Source organism: Crinia signifera, chromosome 12 (assembly GCF_055691185.1).
Source record: "Crinia signifera chromosome 12, ASM5569118v1, whole genome shotgun sequence".
NCBI classification, from domain to species: domain Eukaryota; kingdom Metazoa; phylum Chordata; class Amphibia; order Anura; family Myobatrachidae; genus Crinia; species Crinia signifera.
The window spans coordinates 79975201-79992987 of NC_139228.1; the positions used below are offsets into that span (position 1 = coordinate 79975201).

Sequence of the window (17787 nt, forward strand, 5' to 3'; positions counted from 1 at the left end):
TGCGTCGCACCCGATTTTTTAGTGCATTCAATGCCCGCGATGACCGCGATTTCCTATCTGTCCTAATCTAGTGGCACCGTGAAAGTAAAGAAGTACCCTAATTTACTATAATTTCTATAAAGTTATCATGTTTAATGCAAATTTGCGCATTTATTTTTAATACTAAAGCTTTGCCTCTCGCTGTTATTATTATTTTATGTGTTGTTAGAATTTAAAATAAATCTTCAAAAAGAAATGTTAGATACCCCAGGGCTGATGTAGATTACGTAACTACCGTCATTTATTATGTTGTGTAGAATAATATATATATATATATATATACCTTGACGTTTTTCTCTTCTTCACAGAATGACCAACACAATGAGAATAAAAGGCAAAATGAAATCTCATTTTTCATCTGAGAGAAATGTTTGTTTAAAGAGGCTGGCCTCTGTGGCTGATAGCAGGAAATTGACATCAAAATGTGGACTGTTTATGTGGATTTATTTATTTAACCATTGGACCTTTTGCTTAAAAGGTTTGTATTCGGCTTTAAGATCTTTCCCACAAGTGACGTGTTACTAAATATAATGCCATTTCCTAGCAATTAAACAGATTATATACAGCATGCACAACAGAGACTTAATACTGTGCTCAGGATGCATGCAAAATATTTATTTAGACTAATTTTGCCTCGTTTGTATTATGGTGGATTTCATTTTAAACTCAAATAAAGATATTTTTATCTAAAAAACTCTGGATTTATGTTAACAACAGCATTCAAGAAGAAAGATAAAGTAGTGCTTAGATAAATAGATAGATAGGTAGATAGATAAATATAAAGAGAGAGAGAGAGAGAGAGGTAGATAGATATATAGATAGATAGATAGATAGATAGATAGATAAAGATTTGTTTAGATAGATTCATAGGTAGATAGATATATAGATGATTCACGTAGATAAATATGAACACAGATTTGTTTAGAAAGAAAGAGGAATATTGAGAGATAGGTAGATTGATAGATAAATAGATATATACAGATTTGTTTAGATAGCTACAGAGATAGAAAGAAAGATAGATTCGATAGATAGATAGATAGATAGATTTGTTTAAATAGATATAGGTTTAGATAGATAGATAGATAGATAGATAATTCATGTAGATATAAAGAAGAACTGATTTGGATATATATATATATATATATATATATATATATATATATATATATATATATAGACTTGTTTAGATACATTTATCAATAGATTTATAGACAGATAGATAAATAGATAGAGATTTGTTTAGATAGATAGATAGATAGATAGATAGATAGATAGATAGATAGATGGATGGATGGATGGATGGATGGATGGATGGACAGATAGATGGATCAATAGATAGATAGATGGATAGATAGATGGATAGATAGATAGATGGATAGATGGATAGATAGATAGATAGATAGATGGATGAATAGATAGATAGATAGATGGATAGATAGATGGATAGATGGATAGATAGATAGATAGATAGATAGACAGACAGACAGACAGACAGACAGACAGACAGACAGACAGACAGACAGATAGATAGATAGATAGATAGATAGATAGATAGATAGATAGATAGATAGATAGATAGATAGATAGATAGACAGACAGACAGACAGACAGACAGACAGACAGACAGATAGACAGATGAATGGATGGATAGATAGATAGATAGATAGATAGATAGATAGATAGATAGATAGATAGAACATGCATATGAGAGAGGTGTTTAGATAGATATCCAAGAATAGATCATGATAGATAATCAAATGGTTATAAACAGATACAAATAGGAAAAATTAAACAAGAACACTTAATATACACCATGTGCACATAGTAAAATACAATTATACATATTAAAATAACGAACTAGCAAGTGTTTTCAATTCTAGGTGCCAATCCCCCATCTACTGTTCTGGATGACTGTTTATACATTACCTAAGTACCCCAACGAGTCTCACATAAATATACTGCTGTGTGTGGGGTACTCGTCACCAATAGATGAACCGTTATTGGGTGACATCGACGTTCATTATTTGTGTGATTAACTTTCATAATAGGTCTATAACTCCAGGTGTATATGGGATACATTGTACTAGTGACGTACAGTAAGTGTTTCATAGCACTTGTTTAATGAGATGAGATATGACACAGGGGCGGATTAAATTGTGACATTTGTTTTTTTTCCCATTAAATGGAGTGTACTGATATGCTTGTTCCACCAATCTCCTCCACTAGGAGGAGTGCCGGGCGCCTGTGTATTCTCTGTACACTATAATGACCACCAAGCCAAGCAGTTCCTACTCTGTATTGTAGTAACAAGAGGTGTAAAGGTTTCCTGGTATCTCAGAACTATTTTGATATTTACAGATGGATTTGATGCTTGGAGCGTAACTTTTGGCCATGGTTTAGAGGCTTCTCCCATAAGAAAGGTATTTGGCATTGAAAGGATAAAACATTCTTTCAAATGAAAAAAAAATTAAGATAAAAAAGGCCTTTCCCCCATCATTGCTTAATTAGAAGCTATTTCAGAGCATTGTTCCCGATTTCACCCAGGTTTGAGGACAGACTCAGGATCCCTGCATGTCTGCAGCTGATGACAGCTCTAGGTGTGACTTCCCATGGGGACATGTGAATGGGACACAAGCAGAATACACACATTCTTCAACAAGCCTCCGTGTGCCCCTGTATGGAAGGAGAATGGGAGCCAAACAAGCCCAAGTTGGTCTCCTGCGGTCTAAACATGAGTTTCTCTCTTCTGGAACAGAAAAACCTTCTTTGTCAAACCTGTTAGTGCCTTTGTTCTGGGGATAATGGCTAAAGACAACTTACACAGTCTGAGCTGGGAACTCTGCCTTAAATCCGGACCTGACACTATTCACAAGCTCTTGACAAGGACAAAAAAGGGGAAATTAGGCCTAAAATCTAGCAGGCAGATGTCCAGGGTTGAAACAGGTTATTTGTTAATTGCTTTTGTGTTTTTTTAAAGGGATGGGAATTGATGGTTGTGGAAGAGACCTGTTAGAAAAATAATAAAATACAAAAAGTTAGCACTCCACATGTGATGTGATTCATTTCACAGTGATTCATATTTCTGGCTATTAATATGGATGAGTTAAACGAGGCACACGCTGCACACTGTCTGTTCACTTGTGTTCAGGGAGAAATGTGTGGGGCAGTGTGAATGGCAGACCAGATAAACAACTAATCCACAAGTTAGTGTGTTCAACACATCAATTTCTCACTAATGTTCCGCACAGCCATTGTGATGGCTCTCTCGTCTCTGTACTAAGTAATCCGGTAAAATGTTTAATTCTTAAGTCTAGGCCTTCATTTAATCTACCACTTCATTAGAAGCAGTGGCGTAAGTTTGTCCCAGTTGCCTGGAGGCAAGATACATATTGGTGCCCCCCCCCCCCCCCCCCACACACACACACATACCACCTTATATAAATATATGTTAAGTATATTATATTTAAAATGAAGAGAGTGTGACATCTATGTTCCTGCTAGGAGGGAAAGTCAGCCACAGAACCATTATCAATGGATTTAAATTAAGTGATTCAAACTTGCAGGGGAGGAAAAGGTGCCCCCTTGGGAGCAGGAGCCCGGCGGCAGATGACTCCATTGCCTCTCAGAGTTCTATCTCTGATTAGAAGGACCAGCTTATCCAAGGGAATTCCTGGACTTTCATTACTTTATGGCCCTTGTTCTGGTTCACTTGCAAAGGCAATTTCCTTCTCAAATGGACAAAACCATGTGCACTGCAGATGGGGCAGATGTAACTTGTGCAGAGAGATTTAGATTTGAGTGGGGTTTTACTTCAAAGTGAGACCTATATTGCAGTGTAAAAATAAAGCAGTCAGTATTTTCCCTGCACAGAAACAAAATAACTCCCCCAAATCTAACTCTCTCTACACATGTTACATCAAACCCCCCCTGCAGTGCACATGGTTTTGTCCATTTGAGAAGGAATTTGCTTTTGCGAGTGAACCAGAATAAGGGCCTATATGTCAAGCGTAGTACATGATAGTGCTTTGCATATTACAGACAAAGATGCCCAGATTTGAATTCATTTGTAAGTCTGCAAAAGTTTTCCAAATGTCATATATGAAGCATGAATTAAAAGTATTGCAATGTCACAAAAAAAATCAGTTTATAACACGTTTGCTGTTATTATGTCTTAAAAAAAGAGAAAATATTGCTAATGTTTACAATCATTATCACTATATATAAAAGGCTAAATCCTCCTCACCTTTTTTTGAGGTGAAGTACCCCCAGTGACCACTAGTGTAAATTAAACAGTAAAATAGACTGTGCAGGCAAGTCTATATCGTACAGATCTGTACTTACTATATATATAGTCCAAATTGAATGAGTTCGGCTTGCCTTTCGAGTCGATCCCAATTCTATCCTGATTGAATAATTCGGGATCGAATCACAAGCAACACCGCACCGTGTGTACAGAAAAAAAAGATGCTGTGAAAAGTTGGTAACATCATAAAATGCAGCCAGGTCTTCATGGGGCTATACAGTATGTGCCTTCACATCTTCGTCATCATTTTGTACCCTACATCATGGTGAGTACCCCCCCAAGTTTCCCGTCTCCTGAGTATTCGTCATAGGTGGCCGTTAAGCCAACATGCCCATATTGCACTTTGCTTAGGCCCAGACGCCTCCTCTTTCCATGGATCCCTCCCTTCAAGTGTAACAGGGATATTACCAGATTCATCCAGGGGCTGTGCAACGCTATCGCCATGGTCCCTACGCAGCAGCGATGTAGGGGCATCTTCTAAGCCATCTAGTCAAATTAAGTCAGATCACTTAGAGAATGCCCTGAAGTTGTGGGCCCCACAAGGCTTAGCCTATCATAATAGTTCTGCTTGCGCAGCTCACAATTGACTTGAGAACCATTGTTTTACAAATAATATTACAATGGCTTCCTTTCTGCCTTTCAAATGCAAAATGTTCTGTTTGACCACTTTACCTGATATGCTGACTTCATTTGTTTCCTGGAGCTCAGTCATTCACCTGTAGTGGCTAATCTGTGCTCCTCTATTGATATGCATTTGCCAAGAGCAAGTGATGGCGATACAATGCTTACCTGTATTACCCACAGAGCATTCAAAATATGTCCAGGATCTAACATTCCTTCAGGAACAAACTATTAACAGTAACCTCAAATTAATTATGAGGGCACTCACTACTCAGTAATGAGTGCACCTGTGAGGTGAGGTGAGCTGGAAAACGTGCACTGGTGGTAGCTCTCGAGGACTGGAGTTGGCTATCCCTGTCATAGCACTTTATATTGGCAGATCCTATGATGGTAATAGGCAGCTGTAGCGCAGTCCAAAATTTAAATAGGGGAGCAACACCAACCGCCAGTAAGTCCCATCCAGAGATGTTTATACCAGCGTTTGGGGTGGCAGTTGGTAGAGCTCCCCTATTTGAATTGTGGACTGTGCTGCAGCACCAATCTGGAGCCTCCACATTTGCAGGCATGGTGCAAAGTATACTGAATAATTCCTTAGGTGCCGCTACAATGCACCCAGGATCGCATTGTAGAAAATGCGATCCTAACGGCAGGATGTATCATCTTCTGCTTGCAGGGACAGGGAGATGTCCGCCTGCTGCCCGCCCCCCTCTGAGTGAATGCCTCGGTGACTGTGATAGCAGGGCCGCACAACGGCCCTGCACATGCGTGTATTCACCAAGTAGCATGCGTAGAGCTGCACCATCGGTCAACGCAGGAAATTTGCTGTGGATCGATGGAAGTTGAATCAGGCCCACAGGGTGGTATTGAGGGGTGCCTGGTAAAATGCAGGTGTATTGCAAACTTTTTATAGGTGGGTTAGACACCGTTTCTTACATGGACAGTTGGAGCAGTGTGACTACACCGAGGGTCTATTTGGTTTTATGGATTTACCCTTCATACATCCATACATCCGGAGTTGACCCAGGTCTGGTTACTACGTCTTTATGTGGACGTTTCTGGAACTCATTGGGTTGCTTTGGAGCATATACCTATTTTTATATTGTATATATTATTTTCACACACATGGCTGGATCTACTAGGCATCACATACACAACGAAGAACATCCACTTGGAGCCCTTCGGCACATGCACAGCCTGACATGTATGCACCAGGAATTTTATGGCCCGGGACTGATTTCCAGTCTGCCCCCCCCCCCACCCGGTGCATGGACCCCATCTCCTCCCCCCCCTCTCTTCACTTATCGCCTGACTCAGCAGGTCCTAAAGCACAGCCTGGTTTCTTCAATGCAGGACGCCTGCAGCCAATTAAAATGCAGCACCGGTGGGTGAGCCAATCAAAGCTCGTGTACTGTCATCCGCTCTGATTGGCTAATGGTACACGAGCTCTGATTGGTTTAAAAGCCAGTGCAGCATTTTAATTGGCCACCGGCTTCCTGCGTTGAAGAAGCCAGGCTGTTCTTCGGAACATGCTGAGGACAGAGCGCAGCGAAGGAAGCACAGAGTGGAGGGTTGCTGTTGGCAAAATTAGCTGCCCGGGCACTTCCAGAGGCTGGGGCCTGGGACAGCTGTACCCACAGCACCCCCCCTGTGGGCGGCCCTGTGCTGCAGTGGGTGCTAGGAGTGATTTGAGAATGGGATTTTCGGGGGTCCTAGTTGGTGATAATGTAAGATCATTGTGTTGCATGTTATAAATGTACCTTACTGTAGAAAAATAAAACCCACACAAATTACCCCAATAAGAAATCTATATTCTGATGGACCTGGACATAATTATAAACCAACCTTGACAATTTATAAAATGTTCTCTCAGTGGGAGGTGATGAGGATGCGGTGTCACAAACCGTACAATGCCGTAAATGTAATGCTTTTTATATCAGTGGGTGGAGCAACGAAGACAGGAATAACCATGAGTCATATAATCATGACCCCAGACATCCCGCTACACATGGGCGGGATCCAGGAGATCCACAATCACAGCATATGGACTAATGTGACACAAAAACATTGCAAAGTTTTGGAAACATTAATGTGGACTGTAGGTCCGACTCAGAAAATTATGCAGCCACTGGGTCTAATACCACCAGGGAGGGATCCTGTGTACTCAGACAATCAGGTCATTAGTGTGAACATGTCATCTCAGTAATATGGTTCTTTAGGTTGACCAGGGAATCGAGCTGTGAAGCCTGTATCTCTGTGTTATATAGTAATAAAAAATGTCCCACCACCAGTTTTCAAGGTCTGTAAAAAAAAAGCAGAGAGGTTACTTATACCCCTTTCAGATCTCAACGCCGAGTTGGACCAAGCATCCCAATCCCGGGTCCAACCCGGCACCGACCTGGGTCCGGTGCTTTTACACTAAACCTGGGTCGTCCATTATATAGAGGATGAAACAGGTTTAACCCTTCTTATAACCCAGGTCAAAATGCTGGGTTGGACGACCAAGATTATAAGTTTTGGTGCTTTCACACCATACCCGACCTGGGCTGAGGATGCGGTGTGAAAGGGCTATACATTTAACCTTGGTGGGCTGTATAAAGGAAGGTGCCCAGAATTGAGTATAGTTGATTGGCTGGTAATTATCTGTCCAGTTCATTGCTCTCCATGGCTATCCTAGTCTCTCTAAAGCAGGGGCAAATGCACATGTTTTGGAGAGGGTTTTCCAAATGTTTGATATTAGAGCGATTGTCGCCCGTCTATAAAGGATGTGTAATAAGTGACAATTTGCACATTCAGTTTGTGTAATATGTATCATCAGACATACACAGGCCCAAAGATCATGGTAACTGGGCATGTGTAGCAGCTCCATCCGCCCTTATGCTGCATGTACTTGTTTTCGGTCACACCTTTGGGATACTGGGTTTCCGGGCAAGTGGATTCAGATTTTGGTTTAAAGTTATTGATGTAACTAAGTCTATAGGAACAAAAATAGGCACAAGTCACATGATTTAGAACTATGACCAAAACACGTGGGGTCAACGCACATCGCTAATAAAAAAAATATTTTCAAGTTTCTTAGAGAGTTATGCAGTGTGGCTTGTACTGCAGCAGATAGACAAATCCAGGTGGATCTGGACACCCTCACACAGCACTGGTCACTGCTCCTCACCTTCTTAGTCCCAGTCCTCTCATCCTGCCCTGGTTCATCAGTTTATGGGGGTACTCAATCAGTTCCGTTTTTTCGGATAGCCAAAAATTGAACTAATTTGATGACCGACTATTCAATTGAGGCCATTTTTGTCGCTATTGAAGACAATGCCTTTCCACTTTTCTTTTTTGAGCCATAAGGCATTGGTGAAAATTATTCTAAAAGCAGTGAAAACGGCCACAATTTCACCAGCAAATTGCAAAAACTCCTGGATCAATGGCTAATTCACCAATCTAGGTGTTTTTCTCCACTTAAAATTTTACGTCTAGGCCCTCCTAGACCGAAATCGGACTTCCTAGTCTGAATTTTTCACAAAAGTGAAAGATCGGCCCTCCTAGGTGGAAAATCAGACTTAATTGAATACCCCCTATATTTTTAAAACCAATACATATATATATATATATATATATAAAGAAATACAGGAGGTGGAGTCACTCACCAGTCTTATAGCGTTGACCAAGCAGTGAGTGACTCCATCTCCTGTATTTCTATACAAAACACTGGGTTTACTTCATTCCCTTTATTTTGGATGATCACCCCAGCAAACAACTTAAAGCCACATGTGAGTGCCAGCCATATGGACTAGATAAAGGACTAGATAAAGGATAACATTGTATGAGTACATGTTCCATCTGGGTGGCCTTGGACTGCCCATGGAGATCCTATGAAATTACCCAGTTCTGACTAACCTTGATATAACTATTATTGGGGAAATGTCAATCAGATCGTATATATCTGTTTTCTAGACCTAAGCAGCATGTTCCATCCTGAGGCAAAGGTAGATGTACTGGACATAATTGGTTTAATTTAACTAATTAACCAATAGCAAGTTCTTCCTCAAATTGTCTACTTTTTACCAAATTGTCAACTAGGGATGCAGGAACAAATTAAAAGCATATTAAATTGACCTGAAGGTGAAGGTACTGTAGGGCTCTTGTAATCTGAGAGCAGGGCCACTGGCAGAATTAGGATAATGGAGGCTTAAGCAAACAATATGATGTCAGCCTCCCTCAATCACGGTCACATACAGCAGAATAAAGGAATTTGAGTGTACATTGCAAAAATGCACTTTAAAAAAACAAAACGATTTTTATTGAAGGACAATGCATTGCAACATCACTTGAAAACTCTGAAGACCAATTAACCAATAACATAAATATATCATATATTAAGAAAAAGTCAATATGACACAAAAAAGGTATTGGAAGTGCAATCAAGTAGCTGCCGCCAACTACCAGGACTCTAAAAACTACAATACAAAAACCTTAAAATGTACTTTTAATAACATACAGCGATGCACAGTACCTGTAATCTTTACCAAATGAATGTGCATTAAACTATAATCGATACTTTCAGATGGGCAAAAGTTAAACACCCCTGATGCTTAACATTTGTCTATACCTTGGCACCTGACAACCAATCACAAGCTACCAATGTCAATTGATCATCAAGTGAAGACAGTTTGATTGGAAGCCTGTAGTCCAATCAGGTGCAGCCTCCGCTACACACCCTAGGAATTGTACTTCATTCTTTCGGAGTTTGGCAGACAGAAAGAGCTGCTTCAGCTGTGCATTTAAACATGGAGTCTCGGCAATGAACATGTTTTTATTTTCTCTTAAATAATAATGTGTGAATTTGCAATCCTGTTTTATAGACACATTTTACATTAACATTTAAAAAGGGGTCTTGAACTGCTGAGAATTCTACTATCCTGCCTGATCTGTTTTATTCTCATTACATATAGGCCTAGATTTATTTAAGGGTGAAGAGTTCTATTGCTAATATTTTACCTGTATATATGGGGGTACCCTAATCTTTCCTGGATAATAGGGGGTACCCTATTTCTAAACAGAACAAGATGTGCTATTGTGCTTGTAGAGCCACACAGAAACAAGGTGATAACGAAGGATCACAATCTAAGAACAAGCAACACTGTTCATCAGAACAACTAGTAACGGAGGGACCCTAATGTTCCTAAAGTTCAAGTGGAGAATGTGGGATATAATGCACATTATAGACAGATGAGATAATGAGCGTATATCAAATGCATCCATCAATGGGTTACCTCCGATGCTCACATATGGGTGAGCCTATTTATCAAGACTTTATTCTTAGTACTTTTCATGCAATACTGTTTTATTAATGTTTCATTATTAGAATAAATGGAATAAGATTTATTCAATGTATGTACATATGTATATATAATTGTTACATAAAAAATAATATTTTGAGTGTATTTGTGTTTTACAGTTTTAGTATTGGTACTTGTGTACTATCACGGCTCCCATCTCATCCCATCTCATTGCATACCATAAGGCTTAAGGAGCCCACACACGCACCGTTGCAGGCTGTGCGGTGCTGTACGATGGGGTGCGCGCTCCCGTGGCACCTCATCGTACAGTACAAAAGTATGTGCTGCACATACTTTTTGTACTAGCTTTTTCTAGCATAGCATCGCATGCACATCATATGCACAAGGCATACGATGCAATGCTATGTGTGCTAGTTAAGCCCACAACGCACGCCGGGATCGGTGCGTGTGTGGGCTCCATTAAGATATTATGCAATGAGATGAGATGTGCTGCGATGGGACCCGATCTTATACAATTTAAAATTGTATACCATTGTATATGGCATACAATGAGATGAGATGAGATTTTAAATTGTAAAAGGGCACTAATGGGTGCTTTCAAGGTCAATTGGCCCCCCTGTAAGATTTTTAATTGTATAAGCACCCTAATGGGTGCTTACAATGTTAAATGCACCCCCACTATCAACGCCAACCCGAAGCGTGGCGAGCGCAGCGAGCCCGCGAGGGGCGGCGGTACGCGTCCTCCGACCTTTTCATACCCCCACTATCCATGTCAGCGTGGAGTTGATTTTATATAGTGTGGCGAGCGCAGCGAGCCACCGAGCCCGAAGCATGGCGAGCGCAGCGAGCCCCGCGAGGGGATGCGTAATACATGTAAAGTATTACGCGTCCGCTCGCCACTCTTCGGGCTCGGTGGCTCGCTGCGCTCGCCACACTATATAAAATCAACTCCATGCCGACATGGATAGTGGGGGTATGAAAAGGACGGAGGACGCGTACCGCCGCCCCTCGGGGGCTCGCTGCGCTCGCCACGCTTCGGGATGGCGTTGATAGTGGGGGTGGTGTGGGGGTGCATTTAACATTGTAAGCACCCATTAGGGTGCTTATACAATTAAAAATCTTATAGGGGGGCCAAGTGACCTTGAAAGCACCCATTAGTGTGCTTATACAATTTAAAATCTCATCTCATCTCATTGTATGCCATTGTATGCCATATACAATGGTATACAATTTTAAATTGTATAAGATCCCATAAGATGGAAATCGTGGGAGCCGTGATAATACACAAGTACCTTAGTATTTTTTAGAATTTTTTTTTTTATTAAATTTAACTGGAAGCGCAAAGAACCCACGGAAATCATCTATACGCACAAGGATTGAGAATGGCGTGCTTTATATTTCGATAAATGTATATCTATATAAAAGGCTAACTACTCCTCACCTCTATGAGGACCTTGTCAGACAGAAAGACAAAGCTTCACAGCAACCAATTCCTCAGGAGCAAAGGGTAACACCAGCAAAAGAGCAAGAGCCTTTTTGAAGTCTTACTGGGTCCCTGACTCCCTGTCAGTGGCGGATTCAGGGGGGGGGCACCCGGGCACGTGCCCCCCCTGTCATTAATTTTGTAGCTGAGGACCAGGGCTTTCCAACGAGCCCAGCCCCGTGTATCTAGCCTACCGGGAACCGGAGATATCGCCTGGCAAAGCTGTAACGTTTTTTTCCCCATAGGATATATTGGACCCGTCAATTCTGACCCCCCACCCGGTTCCGGCGGCTGCCAGTTCCCCCCTTGGCATCGGAGAAGCTTGTGGTTGATCTCATTCCATTCTAAATCGCTGGGCCTTCAATATGATACCAGGCTGGTCCATATCGGTCAATCGGTTTCAGGGATATTGCATGTAAACCAATTTTTTTATTTTTGAAATGTAATTTCATGGCTGTTCATGTTCTTTGAGGGCAGATTACTCTGGAACCAAACTTTCCAGTTTCACTGGACCAAAATCGTTCAAAGCCCACTCAAAAGTTCTTCAATATGATACTTGTCTCATGTAAATGGGTCAGTTGGTTCCGAAGATATAGCCGGTTAAATTAGATAACTGGTTAAAGGGGGGAAGGGGTGGTTTTCTCTCCCCCTCACACCAGAAAATGCATGGACTAGGCTGGTGTAAAAGGGGCCAACCTGGGAATGCATTTTCTGGTGTGAAAGGGGTATTTTTTCAAATAGCCGGGACCTGCAGTGCTCTGAATACAGCCAGGCTCTGCCGCTGTCAGTGGCTATCACTTCTGCCTGGCGGCAGCTGTCCCCGTTTACCGCGAGCATGTATTCCCCCTTGGCAATGAGCATGTAATCCCACATGGCAACAAGCATGGAACCTCTGGCAATGAACATGTAACCCTTGGCAATGAGCATGTAGATAAGCAGCCCTTATGTAGCATAATTTTTAATAGGCATTATGGTGTTTGGCATAATACATAATGGACATAATAGCTTGTAACTTAACGTGTAATGGACATTATGGTGTAAATGTTTAAAGCCCGCCTTTGATGGACAATGTCCCTGTTTATGAAGCGTATTGTGAATTCTGGCTTAATCCGTGTGGCATTATGTGAATTCTGGCTCAATCCATTTGACATCATGTGTAAGGGGCAAGTATAATGGGGTGTAGTATTTTGTTGCATAATGTGTAGAAGTTGTATATGGTGTTGTACACTACACTCAAGGACACGCCTCCTGTTGAGTGGCCACACCACCTTTTCTGGAGCGTTTTCGGCGCGCGCACAATTACATCCTTCACATTTGTCGCCATGGTGGGCCTGCGTACCTATTTTTAGTCCCATTCCCACCCTCTCTCTGCCGCTCTCTTAGCATGTACACTGGCACCACTAACACTGCCCCTCCCCCACCTAAACCCTCTTTTATCATGGTGCCCCCCCTGTCATTTTATCCTGGATCCGCCCCTGCTCCCTGTGATAATAATGCAAAGGACAGACTTTTTGGAAGAGTTGTCATTTGCATTGTTATTTGTACTGAATCATGCATATAGCATTAATATGCATTACTATGTGATAACTATGGGGATGTATTGCATGCAAAATTCAAAAATGAGAAAATAGATACAATTGCATAAAAATGGACGTGCAATACATATACATTTACATATACATTTCATGCTTTACTCAAAAAAAACCCAGAAAGAAATCTGTTGTAATGGTAGCACGCATTAACGCATGGGAAATAGGTTGCGCTGCTTCCTAAACTTCTAAACACTGTTAAAATGCTGCCACATTATGATGAGAATGACACTATTGACACTTATTTGAACTATTCTTAATGTGCTTTTCATGCATTTATTAATTTGTGCAAAGTGCATAATAAGGCAGATAGGTGTAAATGAGCAAATAGGTGTGAATTTGCTGAGATTAGAACAATAATTTACTTGAGAGACATTATTATTATTAGAAAGTAGTCTGGGTCGTTTATTAACGGAGTTTAAAAGTCACACAAATGACATTTTGAGATAATTTTTAGCAGGTTCTTACACTATCCATGTTGATGAGAGAGGACGTTTTCTGGGAGATTCCATTGTTAACAGGATGAATTTAAGTGTGTTCTGTATGTATATGAAAATTGTGACACTGATGTGGCTTTTACTGAAAAATATCAAGTTCAAAATGTTGTTCTGCTGGTGGAATATTAAAATAAGAAGATGGAGCAGATTGAAGGTGGTAAAAATGTGACTTCTTAGACACGTAAGGGGCCAGATGAGTGGACATAGTGCCAATGTTGGGTGCAGTGGAGTGATATTTTAGGCTCTGCATCCATCACACAGCAGAAGTGTATTATAACACTATGATGTGTTCCTGACTGATGACTGGGAAGTATTGGAGGTGGCTAATCAGATGTTGCTCGTTATGAGAATTTGACTTATTGACATAGGAGGCCATATGCAGATGAATAATATGGACTTGAAATAGGGCTAGGGTAAGGTTCAGTGTTATGTCTGATGGTCCATCTAAAGACACACAAAACATGGTCAACATATCGGATGATTCTCCAAGTGGGGATCTTATGTGGGGTAGACACCAGGACGACCCGCTCACGATGCACATTGTGAGCGGGTCGTCAGTGTTTCTTCCGACCCGCTCACGATGACGTGGGGGCACGACCCGCTCACAATGTGCACCGTGAGTGGGTCCAATCCGATGGCGACCAGCACCCGGGAGTATGGACGTTTCCAGATCTTACCTGCTGCAGGTAGGATCTGAATAACGACCGACCGACCCGCGGGACCGCGCATCGGATCGGTATTGGTCCACACCAGGGCAGAAAAGGGCCCAATCACCCCACAATCTACATCCATTCGGTCTGAATTGGATCTAGATTGATGGGATCGAGCCCTAGTCGTCCTGGTGTGTACCCAGCATTAGTCCTTACACTTATGAATGCTGTTGAACACCAGGGAAGGGCTTTGTAGCAGCAATAGCATACAATAGTCACAGGTGCGACTTTGGCCAAAAAAAGCACAAATGGCCACAACTGCTTCTGACAGACTCAGTTGTCCAGAATTTAGGGGCCCATTTATAAACAAGTTCTAAGTATTCAAAAATGATTGCGCATGATTAATGGTGCTCTTGGTCAATTTTTAAACACGACAGGAGCTGATTGGCTGAAGCGCCATTTATCTAATGCAGCGAGTTTTAAATAGCCAAAACCCATCAGGAACCTTATTTTACTACTTTAAGTTTGGAGCAGTTTGTTTCCCTTCAGAATATAAAGTAATCAGTTAACCGAGCAGGACCAAGTGACTGGAAGGCATGTCACAATGCATTGTTTAGTGTGACATTGCACCTATTTTTCTAACACTCTAAACACTATTTGTTGAGCTTTGCACAATCATTGCATATATTTATTTGCTGTGATACTCAAGGTCTAAAACGTATATACTGTAAGCAGTATAAAAAAGTTAAAAAGTTCTAGCAATTATATTCCCCATGTTGCATGTCACAAGTTTGGTCAAGAAAGTATTAGGGTGTACTATAATTTTAGAATCCTGAGTGGAATTGTCATAGATGACCATAGTTGTACACTAATTGTGGTGCTTGTGCTTTAGGTTGTGTCTTTCCTTGGATAACAATTTTTTTTTTCATCACTGAGCTGAAATCTGGGTTTGTGAGGAGATCTGGAGTACGGAGATGCCACTGGCAGTGCAAATCTCAAACATGTTGGAGTGAAGATCCTATGCCAATACTTTTTTCATTTTATAATAAAAAACAGCTATTTTAATAAATAATAATTTTTTGGCGATAGCTATATAAGATCATTTAAGAACCATGGAAGTGTAAGACCCTGGTTTAAATGCTCTTTTGTGGTACCAGGCATCTACTTATTAATAGCATCTAGTTTTATGGGTAAGTGAAGGTATATATAAATATACACGCCGAAGGCATGGCATTGGTGGTGGCTATGCAAATAATGGCAGTAATGTGTGGGAGGAGTTTACTAGATCATGGGCGTTCCTTTGCTGATGACAAGTGCATCGCATCCACTATATATTTGCAGTGATGTCATAGGAATTACTTTTCTCTATAATACAGACAAATGTGAATTGCACCTGTTTTGTGGCTGGTTTGTTATATAGGTTGGGATAATATAGGTGAGATACAGGATGAAGAAGACCAGCGCCTGATTAATCAGTAGGCTGATGAGGCTGCAGCCTAGGGCACCAGGACTTGGGGATCACCTTGCAGGTGAAAGCAGAGAAATAAAATTAGGCCTCATTTATTCCACCGTTTTTTTTACATATCACTCGTCCCGATGTACTGTGGAGGGTAAAGTTCCTATGGTGACTGGCCGATGGTTGTGCCAATGTAACTTACTGATGGAACCATTACTTTATGTACATTGTGCTACAGCGCCAGGCGGGCAGCCTGACGCCAAAGTCTCCTTCCATCACCACCAGCATTAGATCCTACATGCCAGTTATACAACCTTCGTTACAGGCAGGACTGGCGAGTCCCTGAGCGCCCATACACGAGTGTTTAGCAGCATTTAGTGCCTAGGGCACCTGGAACCTTTAATTGGGTCAGAGCCGGTCCTATCAAATGTGATGCCCTAGGCAACATTTTGACTGGTGCCCCCAGCCACTGCCACTAGTTCCCCCTCAGACCAAACAGAGATCACAGCAGCAGCCAGCAACCCTCATCCAAAGAGCCATAACTAGATATTTTGTGCCCTGTGTCAGTAAGACCCCATATTTTAGGGGTAGTGTGCACAAAAGGCACATGTCCCCAGAAAAGGGCGTGGTCTTGTTGGGTAAGGGGCCTGGCATCCAAATCGAATAAAATCACACAGTAGTGCAACCTTATTCACATTACACAACATGAAGTGTCCCTTATTCACATTACACCACATAGTAGTACCCTGTTACCTTATACATGTTACAACCGTCCCAGTCCTGTCGCTGCTGGCTGTTAAGGTGACTCGGTCCTATGATTGGAATGCATTCCCCTAGACATTACAAATGCCCCCAGCCATTTGCCCAGTTTGCCTATGCTTAGGCCCGGCTCTGAATCAGGTCTTGGACTAGACATAGAGGCATGTAACCTTCAATTTTAAATTATCTAGATCCTACTCCCATATACCTACTGTACAATAGAACACTTTCTGGATCTACCAGTTAAACTTGTACTTTTGTAGGCACAAGTCGACCAATGGAAAGTTGCACAGAAACAAACATAATGGCACTTTAAATTTGTAATTTAATGAAAAAATTATGAATAGTGTAAATGATATATGAAGGTAGTTCTAAAGATGTTGTAAGAGCTTAAGAACTGCACTGATTGGGAAAATGGGTACGAGCACTCGCGTCCTTGACTCTCTGAGGATCCGGCTGCTGAGAAGGGACATATTCACATAAAGTTTTGCATGACCACACCTCCTTCAACACTCGGAGTAACCACACATCCTTCGGCGGGAACACAGCTCGTAAGGAGCCACAATATTCACAATTGGTTGTGACCACATACTACAAGCTTGGTCATGTCCCAATTGTTCTCCCAGTTGCCTTGAAACACTCTGTTGCGACATTTCTATATTTTCTATATTATGCATTTTATGGAGCTCACCATAACTTGACACCAATATGTTCTATTAAACTCACTGTCGGGTATCTTTATGCATACACTTTAATAAACTTAAACCTTAACTTAACACTAAAATAAGACACAGCCACAAGTGCTGGCTTTTCAAAATTAATGTCAAATTTATTAATTGACAACTTGACTATTAACTATAGATTGTGACGGTACTAAAGAACAGTCAGGGGAAAAGGGGGATAACATTATATATATATATATACTGTTCACACACCGTTGGTGATCAACTCTCCGTGCACAACCCACCCATGCAGGTGGAATAGCCATCTCCCGTCCAGGAGTATGGGCTATTGACAATCGATTTTGGGAGAGCGCACCCACTATCTACATACTACTACTTCTTTACCGCCGCCGAAAAGAAAAGACATAGGG

At 41.3% G+C, this 17787-nt stretch overlaps 1 protein-coding gene across 5 annotated transcripts in view; it reads left to right on the forward strand.

The window, feature by feature from the left end:
• LOC146049902 (uncharacterized) overlaps positions 1 to 17787 on the forward strand; it is an 82250-nt gene that overhangs the window by 43280 nt on the left and 21183 nt on the right. For 2 of the 5 annotated variants that reach the window (XR_014466230.1, XR_014466233.1), the window contains one exon: positions 348 to 728. The exons of 1 other annotated variant lie outside the window; for it this stretch is intronic. The gene's annotated coding sequence lies outside the window, so the exon portion shown is untranslated. Of the gene's footprint in view, positions 1 to 347; positions 729 to 2397; positions 2441 to 17787 lie in introns of those variants that run through there. 2 more of the 5 variants (XR_014466232.1, XR_014466231.1) reach the window with 2 other exon arrangements.